This window comes from Gobius niger (genome assembly GCF_951799975.1).
Source record: "Gobius niger genome assembly, chromosome: 7".
Classification (NCBI taxonomy): domain Eukaryota; kingdom Metazoa; phylum Chordata; class Actinopteri; order Gobiiformes; family Gobiidae; genus Gobius; species Gobius niger.
In genome coordinates this window covers 6,558,618-6,577,612 of record NC_136858.1, presented here as the reverse complement: position 1 = coordinate 6,577,612, position 18,995 = coordinate 6,558,618, and the positions used below count along the sequence as shown (strand labels likewise).

The window sequence follows — 18,995 nt, the reverse complement described above, 5'->3', positions numbered from 1 at the left end:
TCTGTCCATCTTTGCTGTCGCTGTTACGACACAACTGAACACTCAGTCGTTCACCAGGAGAGGGAGGAGCAGCTGCTCAGAGAACAGGATTCAGGAGGATTACTGAGAGCTGCGTGAATGAAGCCACAGACCACTCTGGGGTGTTTTTGATAAGGAAATAGCATAACAACATGGCTAAAAGCTCCAAAAAGTCAATTTTGCATGATATAGGACCTTTAAGTTGATCTGTTTGTGTATGTTTTAAAGTGACAATAGTTTTTAGTTGCTTGTATAATCTGAAATGTTTCCACTGTGTGGCTTTAAAGTGATGGTCTGTCCATCTTTGCCTGTTTACCTTATCTGCATTTAATTATAATCTGTCTATGACCACTTTTAGACACAGTTAGCCTCAGTATAGTATTTTGCTCTGGTTCTCTGTGTGAGATTGTGTGTGATGAACAGGAGTAGTTCAAAGGCTTTGTATTTTAAAAAGGCATTATGTTTACTCTTGTTGTTTCTGTGGTGCTGTGGCCATGTTGTGACTCACAGGACAGTGGTTCTGTTATATTGATTCATGTGAACTTTCCTGTAGTGTTCTGGTTCACAGGTACTGGTTCAGACCTGATGTAGTGTTCTGGTACTTGTGAGAGCGTGTCATGTAAGAGGATGTAATGTTTGGTTCTCTTTCTGTTTGTTAATGTCCTTGTGTCTTACTTAAAAGTGCATTGTTCATATTTTAGATTTAATCTAAATGAGTTCTGTTCTTGGGAGGACTCTGTTTACATGGTTTGTTTGTAGTTTGTTGAGTTCTGGTCCAAGCTTAGTGCGGATGTTGTTTCAGTGTAAGGTTTGTTAATGTCCTTGTGTCTTAAAGCTGCATTATGTAACTTTTATGTGGAAAAATAGTTTATATTTGTGGGTATTTGACCTTGTAGTAACCCAGTGGGTGTATGAGTGGTCAGCATAGTGCCTTTACTTTCCATCACAGTGGTCTCCAGGACGCTCCAGGATCAATTGTTTGGAAGGTTATAAATGTAATGTATTGATTCATGTCAACATTACTGTAGTGTTCTGGTACTGGTTCAGACCTGATGTAGGGTTTGTACTTGTGAGAGGAGGGACGATGTTCTGTGTGTTTAAGGACAGCCGCCATTTTGTGTCAGATATGATACTGCTAATGTGTTTGCATTAGACTTGTTGGCTCGACTGTGACACTTCACAAATAAATCATCATTTAAAACTATTTTGTTCTAGTAGCTTAGCTGTTTGTGGGGAACAAGTCTTTGTTGGTGTAGCCTGTAGTGTTGTGTGAAAATGTCCAGTTTTGACACAGTTGGCATCTATTTGTTTGCTTTTTTCTGGTTCTCTGTTGTGAGATTGCATGTGATGAACAGGAGTACATATTCTCTGAAGTGCCATGCTCTGGGTGGTCATTGTGTGTATTGCAGGTCATTTGCTCAGCCTGTTTTATTGTGTGACGTGAGGATAAATGCTATGAGAGCGTGTGTGATGATATAAATGTAATGTTCTGACTAGGGTTATGTTTCACACGTGTTTGTCCTTGTTTGAAGAACACGTCTGTGCTGAGCTGTGTTTGCATTAGACGTTTCAGTTCATGATTTAAACATCTTTAATGTTGTGGACAGTTTTATCAAGTCATGTGAATGTTCATGCAGTGATGATGACAGTCTTGTTGAAGACTTGGTTTAGTTCTGTGTTTTGGGGATCATTTTAATATGGCACGTCTTCTATTCACAATAAAGTCTGACCCTGGCTCATGGTCCAGTCTCAGTGTGGTACTGGTTCAGACCTAATGTTCCTCCTCGTGAGAGGTGTCTGTGTGATGGAGAGCCGCCATTTTGATTCTGGGACTGTGTTTGCATTAGACCTGCTGGTTCATCTTTTTTTATTCGTCATGTTGTAAATATGTTTTGGAACAGTTTTATAGTGTCACTTAACACCTAATGTTTCTTAAACAAAATAGCATGTTTTTTTAAAAACTGATTTTATGGAGATTAAGTTGGCTTTTCTATCCTTTTCAAATCACTATCTTATTGAAGTTGTTTTGTTAGTGAGGAACACTCTTATTTCTTGTTTGCATTAGGTGAAATGGTCCAGTTATTAACAGTTAGATCCTCTGTGGTGATGTGTTTTTTTGTGTTTCTCTGCTGTGAGAGCGTGTGTGATGAGGCTGTTTTATTGTGTGATGTGAAGGTAATGTAATGTAATTGTGTAATGTTCTGACTAAGGTTATGGTTCAGACCTGCTGTGAGGGGGAGGATGCTGCTCCTCTGTTTGTTATTGCAGCCAATGCTGTCGACCTGTTGGTTCATGACTTGTCATCTTTCATGATGTGGAACATTCAGATTTATTGCACATGTTCTCTATGAAGATTTCTGCTTTAGTTCTGATGTTCTAGGTTAAGATTGAGTTGGTGTTTTGTGTTTTAAGTTGCATCGTGTATTTCTGATTAGTCCGCTTTTTGCAATTGCTTATCTGATCTGTTTGTGAATGTTTGAAATTGGCAATAGTTTTCAGTTGCTCATATAATCTGGAATGTTCCCACCGTGTGGCTTTAAAGTGATGGTCTGTACATTTCAGGCTAGTTTCTCGTTCTGTTAATGTCCTTGTGTTTTACTTAAAGCTGCATTGTGTAACTTTTAGGAGTGTTTTAAAGACCACTGTGATGGAAAGTAAAGGTGCCATGTTGACCACTCATATACAACCGCTGGGTCACTACAAGGTCAAATACACACATTTGATCTGTTTTTACTCTGACACTTCACAAGTAAATCATCATTTAAAACTGTTGTGAAGAAGTCTTTGTTCTTGGTTTTGCCTGTTTGCATTGGGTGAAATTTGGAGCACAGTTAGCCTCTGTGTGGTGGTGTTTTTTGCTGACTCTCTGCTGTGGTAGCGTGTGTGATGTACAGGTGTTTATATTATAATATCTGAAGTGCAGTGCTGTGGGCAGCCATTTCGTCTTTGTAAAAGGTTCATACTGTCTTGTTAGGTTAAGTCTATTCCAGTTTTGTTCTTTTAGTAATACAGAAGGTTTAGTTTACCTGCTTCACTAGTTTCAATCACTTCCTGTGATCTTCCTCTAGAAGGAGGGAGATGAAGAAGATCACAGGAAGCGATCGAAACTAGTGAAGGAGGTAAACTAAACCTTCTGTGTTACTAAAGGAACAAAACTGTAATAGGCAGCCATTTTGTGTCTTGTAGGACAGTTGCTCAGGCGGTTTTATTGTATGTGAATATACATGGGTAACACTTTATTTTACATTACCCTTGATTACTTTCTACCTGCCACATTTAGTACAATGTAATGTTCTATGTAACCATAACACATGGTAACAGAGCAGATTACACTGTACTAAATGTGGCAGGTACAATGTATCAGTGGTAGTGTAAAATAAAGTGTTACCTATAAATGTAATGTATTGATGTCAACATTACTGTAGTGTTCTGGTACTGGTTCAGACCTGATGTAGGGTTTGTACTTGTGAGAGGAGGGACGATGTTCTGTGTGTTTAAGGACAGCCGCCATTTTGTGTCAGATATGATACTGCTAATGTGTTTGCATTAGACTTGTTGGCTCGACTGTGACACTTCACAAATAAATCATCATTTAAAACTATTTTGTTCTAGTAGCTTAACTGTTTGTGGGGAACAAGTCTTTGTTGGTGTAGCCAGTAGTGTGAAAATGTCCAGTTTTGACACAGTTGGCACCTATTTGTTTGCTTTTTTCTGGTTCTCTGTTGTGAGATTGCATGTGATGAACTCTCTGAAGTGCAGTGCTTTGGTAAAGCAGCGTAAGGCTTGTTTCTCGTTCTGTTTGTTAATGTCCTTGTGTCTTAGTTAAAGCTGCATTATGTAACTCTCATGTGGAAAAAAATGTTTATTTTTGTGGGTATTTGACTTGGTAGTAACCTGGTTCTCTCTTGTGAGATTGCATGTGATGAACAGGAGTACATATTCTCTGAAGCGCAGTGCTCTGGGTGTTCATTGTGTGCATTGCAGGTCATTTGTCCTTGTTTGAACACGTCTGTGCTGAGCTGTGTTTGCATTAGATGTTTTAGTTCATGATTTAAACATCTTAAATGTTGTGCAGCTGCTGTTTTACCAAGTCATGTGAATGTTCATGCAGTGATGATGAGGCTTGTTGAAGACTTGGTTTAGTTCTGTGTTTTGTGGATCATTTTAATATGGCAGGTCTTCTATTCACAATGAAGTCTGACCCTGGTGGGTCTTATTGTTTGTGTAGGCCTTGCAGAGTTCTGGTTCTTGTTTAGTCCTGTAGTGTCACGTTTTTACTGTACAGTTTTGTGCAACAGTTAAGTTGATCTGTTTGTGTATGTTTTACAGTGACAATAGTTTTTAGTTGCTCATATAATCTGAAATGTTCCCACTGTGTGGCTTTAAAGTGATGGTCTGTCCATCTTTGCCTGTTTACCTTATCTGCATTTAATTAAAATCTGTCTATGACCACTTTTAGACAGTTAGCCTCAGTATAGTTCTGGTCCATGCTTAGTGCGGATGTTGTTTCAGTGTAAGGTTTGTTAATGTCCTTGTGTCTTAAAGCTGCATTATGTAACTTTCATGTGGAAAAATAGTTTATATTTGTGGGTATTTGACCTTGTAACCCAGTGGGTGTATGAGTGGTCAGCATGGTGCCTTTACTTTCCATCACAGTGGTCTCTAGGACGCTCCAGGATCAATTGTTTGGAAGGTTTTCACTGCTGACTGAGCCTCTCACCAGAAAACCTCCAAAACAATTGTGTATATATTATAATATCTGAAGTGCAGTGCTGTGGGCAGCCATTTCGTCTATGTAAAAGGTTCGTACTGTCTTGTTAGGTTAAGTCTATTACAGTTTTGTTCCTTTAGTAATACAGAAGGTTTAGTTTACCTGCTTCACTAGTTTCAATCACTTCCTGTGATCTTCCTCTGGAAGGAGGAAGATGAGGAAGATCACAGGAAGCGATCGAAACTAGTGAAGGAGGTAAACTAAACTGTAATAGGCAGCCATTTTGTGTCTTGTAGGACAGTTGCTCAGGCGGTTTTATTGCGATGTGAATATACATGGGTAACACTTTATTTTACATTACCCTTGATTACTTTGTACCTGCCACATTTAGTACAAGGTAATGTTCTATGTAACCATAACACATGGTTACAGAGCAGATTACACTGTACTAAATGTGGCAGGTACAATGTATCAGTGGTAGTGTAAAATAAAGTGTTACCTATAAATGTACTGTTATAGTGATTCATGTCAACATTACTGTAGTGTTCTGGTACTGGTTCAGACCTGATGTAGGGTTTGTACTTGTGAGAGGAGGGACGATGTTCTGTGTGTTTAAGGACAGCCGCCATTTTGTGTCAGATATGATACTGCTAATGTGTTTGCATTAGACTTGTTGGCTCGACTGTGACACTTCACAAATAAAGCATCATTTAAAACTATTTTGTTCTAGTAGCTTAACTGTTTGTGGGGAACAAGTCTTTGTTGGTGTAGCCTGTAGTGTTGTGTGAAAATGTCCAGTTTTGACACAGTTGGCATCTATTTGTTTGCATTTTTCTGGTTCTCTGTTGTGAGATTGCATGTGATGAACAGGAGTACATATTCTCTGAAGTGCCGTGCTCTGGGTGGTCATTGTGTGTATTGCAGGTCATTCTGTTTTATTGTGTGACGTGAGGATAAATGCTATGAGAGCGTGTGTGATGATATAAATGTAATGTTCTGACTAAGGTTATGTTTCACACGTGTTTGTCCTTGTTTGAAGAACACGTCTGTGCTGAGCTGTGTTTGCATTAGACGTTTCAGTTCATGATTTAAACATCTTTAATGTTGTGGACAGTTTTATCAAGTCATGTGAATGTTCATGCAGTGATGATGACAGTCTTGTTGAAGACTTGGTTTAGTTCTGTGTTTTGGGGATCATTTTAATATGGCAGGTCTTCTATTCACAATAAAGTCTGACCCTGGCTCATGGTCCAGTCTCAGTGTGGTACTGGTTCAGACCTAATGTTCCTCCTCGTGAGGGGTGTCTGTGTGATGGAGAGCCGCCATTTTGATTCTGGGACTGTGTTTGCATTAGACCTGCTGGTTCATCTTTTTTTATTCGTCATGTTGTAAATATGTTTTGGAACAGTTTTATAGTGTCACTTAACACCTAATGTTTCTTAAACAAAATAGCATGTTTTTTTTAAAACTGATTTTATGGAGATTAAGTTGGCTTTTCTATCCTTTTCAAATCACTATCTTATTGAAGTTGTTTTGTTATTGAGGAACACTCTTATTTCTTGTTTGCATTAGGTGAAATGGTCCAGTTATTAACAGTTAGATCCTCTGTGGTGATGTGTTTTTTTGTGTTTCTCTGCTGTGAGAGCGTGTGTGATGAGGCTGTTTTATTGTGTGATGTGAAGGTAATGTAATGTAATTGTGTAATGTTCTGACTAAGGTTATGGTTCAGACCTGCTGTGAGGGGGAGGATGCTGCTCCTCTGTTTGTTATAGCAGCCAATGCTGTCGACCTGTTGGTTCATGACTTGTCGTCTTTCATGATGTGGAACATTCAGATTTATTGCACATGTTCTCTATGAAGATTTCTGCTTTAGTTCTGATGTTCTAGGTTAAGATTGAGTTGGCGTTTTGTGTTTTAAGTTGCATCGTGTATTTCTGATTAGTCCGCTTTTTGCAATTGCTTATCTGATCTGTTTGTGAATGTTTGAAATTGGCAATAGTTTTCAGTTGCTCATATAATCTGGAATGTTTGCACTGTGTGGCTTTAAAGTGATGGTCTGTACATCTCAGGCTAGTTTCTCGTTCTGTTAATGTCCTTGTGTCTTACTTAAAGCTTCATTGTGTAACTTTTAGGAGTGTTTTAAAGACCACTGTGATGGAAAGTAAAGGTGCCATGTTGACCACTCATATACAACCGCTGGGTCACTACAAGGTCAAATACACACATTTGATCTGTTTTTACTCTGACACCTCACAAGTAAATCATCATTTAAAACTGTTGTGAAGAAGTCTTTGTTCTTGGTTTTGCCTGTTTGCATTGGGTGAAATTTGGAGCACAGTTAGCCTCTGTGTGGTGGTGTTTTTTGCTGACTCTCTGCTGTGGTAGCGTGTGTGATGTACAGGTGTTTATATTATAATATCTGAAGTGCAGTGCTGTGGGCAGCCATTTCGTCTTTGTAAAAGGTTCATACTGTCTTGTTAGGTTAAGTCTATTCCAGTTTTGTTCTTTTAGTAATACAGAAGGTTTAGTTTACCTGCTTCACTAGTTTCAATCACTTCCTGTGATCTTCCTCTGGAAGGAGGAAGATGAAGAAGATCACAGGAAGCGATCGAAACTAGTGAAGGAGGTAAACTAAACCTTCTGTGTTACTAAAGGAACAAAACTGTAATAGGCAGCCATTTTGTGTCTGCAGGACAGTTGCTCAGGCGGTTTTATTGCAATGTGAATATACATGGGTAACACTTTATTTTACATTACCCTTGATTACTTTGTACCTGCCACATTTAGTACAAGGTAATGTCCTATGTAACCATAACACATGGTTACAGAGCAGATTACACTGTACTAAATGTGGCAGGTACAATGTATCAGTGGTAGTGTAAAATAAAGTGTTACCTATAAATGTACTGTTATAGTGATTCATGTCAACATTACTGTAGTGTTCTGGTACTGGTTCAGACCTGATGTAGGGTTTGTACTTGTGAGAGGAGGGACGATGTTCTGTGTGTTTAAGGACAGCCGCCATTTTGTGTCAGATATGATGCTGCTAATGTGTTTGCATTAGACTTGTTGGCTCGATTGTGACACTTCACAAATAAATCATCATTTAAAACTATTTTGTTCTAGTAGCTTAACTGTTTGTGGGGAACAAGTCTTTGTTGGTGTAGCCTGTAGTGTTGTGTGAAAATGTCCAGTTTTGACACAGTTGGCATCTATTTGTTTTCTTTTTTTCTGGTTCTCTGTTGTGAGATTGCATGTGATGAACAGGAGTACATATTCTCTGAAGCGCAGTGCTCTGGGTGGTCATTGTGTGTATTGCAGGTCATTCTGTTTTATTGTGTGACGTGAGGATAAATGCTGTGACAGCGTGTGTGATGATATAAATGTAATGTTCTGACTAAGGTTAGGTTTCACACGTGTTCATGTTTGAACACGTCTGTGCTGAGCTGTGTTTGCATTAGATGTTTTAGTTCATGATTTAAACATCTTAAATGTTGTGCAGCTGCTGTTTTACCAAGTCATGTGAATGTTCATGCAGTGATGATGAGGCTTGTTGAAGACTTGGTTTAGTTCTGTGTTTTGTGGATCATTTTAATATGGCAGGTCTTCTATTCACAATGAAGTCTGACCCTGGTGGGTCTTATTGTTTGTGTAGGCCATGCAGAGTTCTGGTTCTTGTTTAGTCCTGATCTGTTTGTGTATGTTTTAAATTAACAATAGTTTTTAGTTGCTCATATAATCTGAAATGTTCCCACTGTGTGACTTTAAAGTGATGGTCTGTCCATCTTTGCCTGTTTACCTTACCTGCATTTAATTATAATCTGTCTATGACCACTTTTAGACAGTTAGCCTCAGTATAGTATTTTGCTCTGGTTCTCTGTGTGAGATTGTGTGTGATGAACAGGAGTAGTTCTAAGGCTTTGTATTTTAAAAAGGCATTATGTTTACTGTTGTTGTTTCTGTGGTGCTGTGACCATGTTGTGACTCACAGGACAGTGGTTTTGTTGTATTGATTCATGTGAACTTTCCTGTAGTGTTCTGGTACTTGTGAAAGCGTGTAAGAGGATATAATGTTTGGTTCTCTTTCTCTTTGTTTATGTCCTTGTCTCTTAAAAGTGCATTGTTCATATTTTAGATTTAATCTAAATGAGTTCTGTTGTTGGGAGGACTCTGTTTACATGGTTTGTTTGTAGTGTGTTGAGTTCTGGTCCAAGCTTAGTGCGGATGTTGTTTCAGTGTAAGGTTTGTTAATGTCCTTGTGTCTTAAAGCTGCATTATGTAACTTTTATGTGGAAAAATAGTTTATATTTGTGGGTATTTGACCTTGTAGTGACCCAGCGGCTGTATATGAGTGGTCAGCATGGTGCCTTTACTTTCCATCACAGTGGTCTCTAGGATGCTCCAGGATCAATTGTTTAAAAGGTTTTCACTGCTGACTGAGCCTCATCAGAAAACGAAAGTTACGTATGTAACTACGGTTCTATGAATCCCGGATGCCCGCCAGAGGCGGTGCTGTAAGCACTGACCGAGAAGCTCTGGCGGTCAGGAGGGATGAAATAGAACGAAAGTTACGTATGTAACTACGGTTCTATGAATCCCGGATGCCCGCCAGAGGCGGTGCTGTAAGCACTGACCGAGAAGCTCTGGCGGTCAGGAGGGATGAAATAGAACGAAAGTTACGTATGTAACTACGGTTCTATGAATCCCGGATGACCGCCAGAGCTTCTCGGTCAGTGCTTACAGCACCGCCTCTGGCGGTCAGGAGGGAACCTACTTAACAATTGATCCAGGAGTGTTTTAAAGACCACTGTGGTGGAAAGTAAAGGTGCCATGTTGACCACTCATATACAGCCGCTGGGTCACTACAAGGTCAAATACACACATTTGATCTGTTTTTACTCTGACACCTCACAAGTAAATCATCATTTAAAACTGTTGTAAAGAAGTCTTTGTGCTTGGTTTTGCCTGTTCGCATTGGATGAAATGTCCAGTTTTGAACAGTTAGCACCTATTTGTTTGCTTTTTTCTGGTTCTCTGTTGTGAGATTGCATGTGATGAACAGGAGTACATATTCTCTGAAGCGCAGTGCTCTGGGTGGTCATTGTGTGTATTGCAGGTCATTCTGTTTTATTGTGTGAAGTGAGGATAAATGCTGTGACAGCGTGTGTGATGATATAAATGTAATGTTCAGACTAAGGTTATGTTTCACACGTGTTTTTCCTTGTTTGAAGAACACGTCTGTGCTGAGCTGTGTTTGCATTAGACGTTTCAGTTCATGATTTAAACATCTTTAATGTTGTGGACAGTTTTATCAAGTCATGTGAATGTTCATGCAGTGATGATGACAGTCCTGTTGAAGACTTGGTTTAGTTCTGTGTTTTGTGGATCATTTTAATATGGCAGGTCTTCTATTCACAATAATGTCTGACCCTGGTGGGTCTTATTGTTTGTGTAGGCCTTGCAGAGTTCTAGTTCTTGTTTAGTCCTGTAGTGTCACGTTTTTACTGTACAGTTTTGTGCAACAGTTAAGTTGATCTGTTTGTGTATGTTTTGGTTCTCTGTATGAGATTGTGTGTGATGAACAGGAGTAGTTCTAAGGCTTTGTATTTTAAAAAGGCATTATGTTTACTCTTGTTGTTTCTGTGGTGCTGTGGCCATGTTGTGACTCACAGGACAGTGGTTTTGTTGTATTGATTCATGTGAACTTTCCTGTAGTGTTCTGGTACTTGTGAAAGCGTGTAAGAGGATATAATGTTTGGTTCTCTTTGTTTGTTTATGTCCTTGTGTCTTAAAAGTGCATTGTTCATATTTTAGATTTAATCTAAATGAGTTCTGTTGTTGGGAGGACTCTGTTTACATGGTTTGTTTGTAGTGTGTTGAGTTCTGGTCCAAGCTTAGTGCGGATGTTGTTTCAGTGTAAGGTTTGTTAATGTCCTTGTGTCTTAAAGCTGCATTATGTAACTTTTATGTGGAAAAATAGTTTATATTTGTGGGTATTTGACCTTGTAGTAACCCAGTGGGTGTATGAGTGGTCAGCATGGTGCCTTTACTTTCCATCACAGTGGTCTCTAGGATGCTCTAGGATCAATTGTTTAAAAGGTTTTCACTGCTGACTGAGCCTCATCAGAAAACGAAAGTTACGTATGTAACTACGGTTCTATGAATCCCGGATGACCGCCAGAGGCGGTGCTGTAAGCACTGACCGAGAAGCTCTGGCGGTCAGGAGGGATGAAATAGAACGAAAGTTACGTATGTAACTACGGTTCTATGAATCCCGGATGACCGCCAGTCAGAGCTTCTCTGTCAGTGCTTACAGCACCGCCTCTGGCGGTCAGGAGGGAACCTACTTAACAATTGATCCAGGAGTGTTTTAAAGACCACTGTGGTGGAAAGTAAAGGTGCCATGTTGACCACTCATATACAGCCGCTGGGTCACTACAAGGTCAAATACACACATTTGATCTGTTTTTACTCTGACACCTCACAAGTAAATCATCATTTAAAACTGTTGTAAAGAAGTCTTTGTGCTTGGTTTTGCCTGTTCGCATTGGATGAAATGTCCAGTTTTGAACAGTTAGCACCTATTTGTTTGCTTTTTCTGGTTCTCTGTTGTGAGATTGCTTGTGATGAACAGGAGTACATATTCTCTGAAGTGCAGTGCTCTGGGTGGCCATTGTGTGTATTGCAGGTCATTCTGTTTTATTGTGTGATGTTTGGATTGATGCTGTGAGAGCGTGTGTTAAGAACAGGAGTGTTGGCATGGCTGAAGGTTCAGCCTCAGTATGGTGCTCCTTCAGACCTGATGTAGTGTTTATCGTTGTGATAGCACATCTGTGTGATAGAGAGCGGCCATTTTGTCTCAGATGTTTTGGTTCATGATTTCTCATCTTTCATGTTGTGGAACAGTTTCATTGTGTCGTGTATTCATGTTTGTTTTTGGTGCAGACTTGGTTTTGTTCTGTGTCTTGTTGATTTGATTTATTTGTTTTCATTTTAAGCTAACTTGATAGATTCCTCTAAGATTTAATCTTAATGATTTCTGTTCCTGGTGGGACTGTTTACATGTTTTGTATAGTTTGCATTCTGGTCCAAGCTTGGTGCGGAGGTTTCAGTTTAAGGTTTGTTTCTCGTTCTGTTTGTTAATGTCCTTGTGTCTCACTTAAAGCTGCATTATGCAACTTTTATGTGGAGAAAATAGTTGATATTTGTGGGTATTTGACCTTGACCCTGAAGTGCAGTGCTGTGGTTGGCCATTTTGTCTTTGTAAAAGGTTCATACTGTCTTGTTAGGTTAAGTCTATTACAGTTTTGTTATTTTAGTAAGACAGAAGGTTTAGATTACCTGCTTCACTAGTTTTGATCACTTCCTGTGATCTTCCTCTGGAAGGAGGAAGATGAGGAAGATCACAGGAAGCGATCAAAACTAGTGAAGCAGATCAGCTAAACCGTCTGTCTTGCTAAAAGAACAAAACTGTAATAGGCAGCCATTTTGTGTCTTGCAGTACAGTTGCTCAGGCGGTTTTATTGTATGATGTGAATATAAATGGGTGTGTAATAACACATGGTTACATAGAACACATGGTTACAGAGCAGATTACACTGTACTAAATGTGGCAGGTACAATGTATCAGTGGTAGTGTGAAATAAAGTGCTACCTATAAATGTAATGTTATATTGATTCATGTCAACATTACTGTAGTGTTCTGGTACTGGTTCATACCTGATGTAGGGTTTGTACTTGTGAGAGGAGGGACGATGTTCTGTGTGTTTAAGGACAGCCGCCATTTTGTGTCAGATATGATACTGCTAATGTGTTTGCATTAGACTTGTTGGCTCGACTGTGACACTTCACAAATAAATCATCATTTAAAACTATTTAGTTCTAGTAGCTTAACTGTTTGTGGGGAACAAGTCTTGTTGGTGTAGCCTGTAGTGTTGTGTGAAAATGTCCAGTTTTGATACAGTTGGCACCTATTTGTTTGCTTTTTCTGGTTCTCTGTTGTGAGATTGCTTGTGATGAACGGGACTACATATTCTCTGAAGTGCCGTGCTCTGGGTGGTCATTGTGTGTATTGCAGGTCATTCTGTTTTATTGTGTGATGTTTGGATAGATGCTGTGACAGTGTGTGTTAAGAACAGGAGTGTTGGCATGACTGAAGGTTCAGCCTCAGTATGGTGCTCGTTCAGACCTGATGTAGTGTGTATCGTTGTGACAGCACATCTGTGTGATAGAGTGCGGCCATTTTGTCTCTGATGTTTTGGATCATGATTTCTCATCTTTTATGTTGAACAGTTTCATTGTGTCGTGTATTCATGTTTGTTTTGGTGCAGACTTGGTTTGGTTCTGTGTCTTGTTGATTTGATTTATTTGTTTTCATTTCAAGCTAACTTGATAGATTCCTCTAAGAATTTAATCTAAATGAGTTCTGTTCCTGGTGGGACTGTTTACATGTTTTGTGTAGAGTTTGTAGATATCTGGTCCAAGCTTGGTGCGGATGTTGTTTCAGTTTAAGGTTTGTTTCTCGTTCTGTTTGTTATTGTCCCTGTGTCTTACTTAAAGCAGTACTAAGTAACGTGTTTACCTTAATAAATCCTTTTCGTAGTCCCTGTGCGGGTAATAGAAGTGTTTATGGGATGATTGGAGGGTCTTTCATCTCCCCCTGGTGTCTCTGGACAGAAAACCATGTTTGCAACTTGACTGCCACCGGTGCGGAGAAAGCAATACACACCAATAAAATCACGAAGAAGAAGCTAACATGCTAACGGGCAAAGCTAACTGCGGGCTAACGTCACTTTAAACAGTATTTACAGCAAAGTTTGAGTGAAAAAAAATATTTCCATTGTATAATTGGATGCACAGTAACCCTCTCTCCCTTCGCCTTTCCTGTTGGCGTAGTATTTACTCTCCAAGACAATTAATAAGTAAAAAAATCGTAACTTTCTACTACACCTGCAGTTGCGTTTATGGCCTCTAGGGGGAAGAGTTACTTAGTACTGCTTTAAAGCTGCATTATGTAACTTTTATGTGGAAAGAGTTGATATTTGTAGATATTTCACCTTGTATTTGACAGTGGCTCTGTTTTCTTGTGTCATGTGAACTTTACTGTAGTGCTGTAGTACGCAGGTTCTGGTTGAGACCTGATGTCGTGTTCTGGTACATGTGAGAGCGTGTCATGTAAGAGGATGTAATGTTTGGTTCTTTCTCTTTGTTAATGTCCTTGTGTCTTACTTAAAAGTGCATTGTTCATATTTTAGATTTAATCTAAATGAGTTCTGTTCTTGGGAGGACTCTGTTTACATGGTTTGTTTGTAGTTTGTGGAGTTCTGGTCCAAGCTTAGTGCGGATTTTGTTTCAGTGTAAGGTTTGTTAATGTCCTTGTGTCTTAAAGCTGCATTATGTAACTTTCATGTGGAAAAAGAGTTTATATTTGTGTGTATTTGACCTTGACCCTGAAGTGCAGTGCTCTGGGTGGCCATTGTGTGTATTGCAGGTCATTCTGTTTTATTGTGTGATGTTTGGATAGATGCTGTGACAGTGTGTGTTAAGAACAGGAGTGTTGGCATGACTGAAGGTTCAGCCTCAGTATGGTGCTCATTCAGACCTGATGTAGTATTTATTGTTGTGACAGCACATCTGTGTGATAGAGAGCGGCCATTTTGTCTCAGATGTTTTGGTTCATGATTTCTCATCTTTCATGTTGTGGAACAGTTTCATTGTGTCGTGTATTCATGTTTGTTTTGGTGCAGACTTGGTTTGGTTCTGTGTCTTGTTGATTTGATTGATTTGTTTTCATTTTAAGCTAATTTTAACTTGATAGATTCCTCTAAGATTTAATCTAAATGAGTTCTGTTCCTGGTGGAACTGTCTACATGTTTTGTATAGAGTTTGCATTCTGGTCCAAGCTTGGTGCGGATGTTTCAGTTTAAGGTTTGTTTCTCGTTCTGTTTGTTAATGTCCTTGTGTCTTACTTAAAGCTGCATTATGCAACTTTTATGTGGAGAAAATAGTTGATATTTGTGGGTATTTGACCTTGTATTTGACAGCGGCTGTTTTCTTGATTCATGTGAACTTTACTGTAGTGTTCTGGTCTGGCTTAGGGTTCAGCCTCAGAGTGGTACTGTTTCAGACCTGATGCAGGGTTTGTATTTGTGACATGTCTGTGGTAGGAGGAGGGATGCTGCTGCCCTGTGTTTAAAGGCCCTATGTGACTTTGTTGATTGCAAACACAGAAAAGGAAATCACTAAATTAAAATGTTGTTTGTGGGCCAAACTCATTCCTAACTTTCGGAACATATTTGTAGCATCCAAATTTGTCAGTTTAAAGGCAATATATTAGACCTGTTGGTTCTTTCTTGTTGTGGAGCAGCGTCATGTTTAATGTAGTGATGATAACACTGTTGGTGCAGACTTGGTGTGGCTCTGTGTCTTGTGTACGTCTTTTTTGTTTATTGCCTTATACCTGATGGGTCCCACTAATGATGAATTCTACAGTTCAGATGAATTCTACAGTTTAGATCATTTGACTGTTTTGAGTTAAGTCTTTAGTTGCTCATGTTATGTGGAATGTTTTGATGAAACGGGCCGTAAATGACTGTCTTCTTGGTACAACTGAGATAGTGGCTTAGTGCTGCTTGGGATAAGGTCTTTCTTATGTTACTCTTTGGTGAAAATTTGGGAAGTGGAGCGTTTTCTGTTGTCAGATTTGGAAATGTATTGTCTGTGTCTGGCAGGTTGACTAAATCTCACTTTAGGCTATATTTGGTGTTAAACTAGATACATCTAGGATCATGTGGTTTTGGATTTGCTGGTTCTGGCTTGGTCCATGTCTGGTCCTGTCTGTGAGGACACTGAGGACAGAAGTTGTTTCACATTAAACCTGAATTAAATCTTTAGCTGTTGACAGTGTGGACTGAGTCATACCAGTCCATGCTGTGGTCGTCTCTGCCTCAGTCCATTGATGCCAGAATGAGGTCAGTACCTTCTACAGCACCATCACAAGACTGAGGCTAGGATGATATGAAGTGTTGTTTCTCTATGCGTCTGACTTTAGTTTAAGACATGGCTACTTCGGTTTGATTGTTTGACCATTGTGTTGTTTACTCATTCCACTTTTGTATTTCAGATGCCGCGCGGCAAGGGGTCCAGGCGATCCCTTGCGGCCAAGAGGAGGAGGGAGAAGCAGCTCGCGGGGCAGTGCGCTGTTCCTGAGGAGGAGCTCGCGGGGCAGTCTTCTGTTCCCGTCGAGCTGCTCCCGGGGCAGTGCGCTGTACCTGACGAGCTGCTTGCGGGGCAGTCCGCTCTTCCCATGGAGGAGCTCGCGGGGCAGTCTCCTGTTCCCGTCGAGCTGCTCCTGGGGGAGTCGTCTGGTCCCGTCGAGCTGCTCCCGGGGCAGTCGGCTGTTCACGAGGAGGAGCTCGCGGGGCAGTCCGCTGTTCCCGTCGAGCTGCTCCCGGGGCAGTCGGCTGTTCCTGAGGAGGAGCTCGATCCCTCTCCTCTTTGGCCCCCCGTCGAGGAACGTAAGTGGATTTCAGAATACTTCCACCTCCTTTTTAATTCTGTTTGATATTACAATGATTTCTCTTGTCTTTGAAGCCCGTGGACCCGGCTACCGACACCGTCCCCAGGTTTGGCCCACTGGAGTGTCCGGGAAGCAGCACCGGCTGGTGCTCCCGCAGGAGTCTCCCGACAAGAAGGCAAGTTCATGAGTTTGAGAAGGAAATAAAGGTGTGACTTTTGATGTGCTGACAATCACTAAATACAGATTGTTTCTTTTTTGGTCTTAGTTCATTCTGCTTGTCGGGAACTCCCATCTGCGAGCCATCGTGGACCAGCACGTGCCGATGCAGGAGGGGCACTATTCCTTCGGCTTCAGCGCGACGCCTGGTGGTGGACCCTCGCACATCCACAGGGAGCTGGCTGGGACCACCCTGCCCCGAGGTGGGTACAGTTGTACTAGCAACATTTTAGACTTTTTAAAAAAAAAAATTTTTTTTTTTTTTTTTTTTTTTTTTTACATTTTTGTTCAGCACGTTTGACCTCTGACCCTTCTCTTGTTGTCAGAGCCAGCTCTTGTCGTTCTGATGGCACCCTGCAACGGACTGTCGACGTGCCGGACGTTGGACCAGGCTGCGAGGGAGTTCGGCCAGCTCCTGGCCTACGTCTGTGGACGCTGGCCCAAGGTGTGTACTTCACTTCTATGAGGTCTGAAAGTACTTCATTATTGTATTTAACATGTCTTAATTGTAATTTTGTGTTTGTAGGTGTGTGTCGTGGATTTTCCACCTCGGCTTAGCGCTGGGGTGGAGATTCAGACCCTCCTTCGGCAGGCGTACCACCGCATCGCTGTCAGCATGGGTATGTATAAAAAATGCAACTGTCATCACTATTTTCCTTAGAGTGGCGCATACTTTAACATGTTCTTTTTGTTGCTAACATCTGTTTTAGGGATCCGCTACTTCCGTGTAGCACACAAGTTTCCCCGGAGCGAAGGGCATCTGTGGGCCAGGGATGGTGTAAGTACAGTCTCTCTCTTTAAAGTTGACCATTTTAATGACTGTTGTTTTATTTAACGTGGGTGAATGATGTGTTTCAGACTCACCTGAGCGACGACTTTGGCATGCCCATCCTCGTCCAGCTGCTGTGGCAGGCGTGCTACATGCAGCTGGAGCTGGATGACGCTGCCGCTGTTGCGCCGGTGTCTCCTCCCCCGCCCCGACCGGTCACCAGGAGGGTTTCCCCAAGAGTGGAGGTGCCCGAGCCGCCGCCCGTGCCACCTCCACCCCCTCCTGAGTGGACCGAGGTTCGACGGGGCAGCAAGGTGAGAAACTGTTCCTGTTTTGTTAAAGCATTGTTAACTGAAGTTGCATTTTACTGACTGCTTTGTGTTTATCTCTGTCACTCAGCCTGGGGTCTCCCCCGTGAGCCCCAAGGGACTGCTGCAGGCGCAGGAGGTTAGTGTTCTACTCTATAAAGCTATGGTTAGATTGTGAGTGCTGTGACTAAACTGTCTGTTTCCTTTGTTTTGAGGTGGAGACCGTGTTCTCCTTTCCCCTGTCGCCTTGCCTGTTCAGCCCTGCCATGCTGGTGGAGATGGAGCGCTTCTCTCCATCTCACGGCGGCTGTGGCCAGGGCATCGGCTCCTTTCCTTCGGGAAAGAAGGTAAGTATCAGATCTTGTGTGAAATGTTGTTGTTTAATAATGATTTCTGAGCTGGTGAAATAACGTGTCTTTTTTTTGCAGACGTCTCGGACGAGGCGTCGCAAGCGTGCTGCCCCAAAGAGACGCCGGCCCACGCGGCAGGTAGGTGTTTTTAAGGCTGTGCTCTTTATACATTCTAAAGAAATTAATGTATATTTGTTATTTTGTTTATTGTAGGCGCGGGCAGCACAAGAGGTTGTGGCGGTGAGACCCGGCTCATCTTCCAGCTCCGTGTCTTCTATGGAGGAGGACCAGGTCAGTGTCGTTTAAAGTGGCTGAATACGTTTTTACATTGTAACTTCTTTGATTATTAACAAATGTTGTCCTCTAGGTGGCGGCAGCTGTCGTGGAGGTGACACCAGGAACGTCACCTACCAGCGTGGTCATCCTGGACGGCTTCCTGGAGGACGAGGTGTGTGTACTTTTTATTAATTGACGTTCTATGATCTGTCACGGAATAGCATCTAACCCGTTATTCTTTTTGCAGCTGCAGTTCGTGGATGTGGGGGTGATTCCAGGAGCATCACTCACCAGTTCCCCCGACGCCCCAGTGGTCTTTGTGGACCAGGTGAGATGATTTTTATGTATCATTTTCAAAAGCAGCTACACTGAACAGAGTGACATGCGCTTTAGTTTGAGAGATGTCTAATGGTTATGTGTTTTCTTTGTGACTTGTAGATGAAGAGGACCAGCCCCCTTTCAGCCAGTCAGCCTTCTCCACGCCGCAGCATTCCACCAGCTGTCCACGGGGAGAGCGCTTCTGACGCCAGGGACCCAGATAAGTCTTGCATTTGTTGTGCACAGTCTGACATAGATGTTAGTGATAGTGAAAGCCTTATCACGTTTGGTAGTAGCGATGTAGAGATGGAGGTTGATAGTCCTGTAGCTTGTGCTGATATAGTTATGGAGGATAGCGTTCCTGTTGGTATTCCGAGTTGCGTTAGGGGTAGTTTTCATCAGGCTGATGACAGGTTCCCGTATGGAGGGGCTCAGTGTGCAGCCATAGCTCTGGTGGCATTAGCTAGGCACACTGTGTCCAGTGTGTTTACATGGCAGCAAAAGGATTTAG

General features: G+C 41.4%; 1 protein-coding gene and 1 long non-coding RNA gene across 2 annotated transcripts in view; one reads left to right on the top strand and one right to left on the bottom strand.

Annotated features, from left to right (window-relative positions):
* Positions 1–18,995, bottom strand: part of LOC306965508 (uncharacterized protein) — a 492,930-nt gene that overhangs the window by 332,070 nt on the left and 141,865 nt on the right. The gene's annotated exons all lie outside the window — the stretch shown is intronic.
* LOC306965788 lies at positions 18,166–18,475 on the top strand. The gene is made up of 3 exons (XR_013793068.1): positions 18,166–18,181; positions 18,258–18,338; positions 18,414–18,475. It is a non-coding gene; the product is annotated as an uncharacterized lncRNA (long non-coding RNA).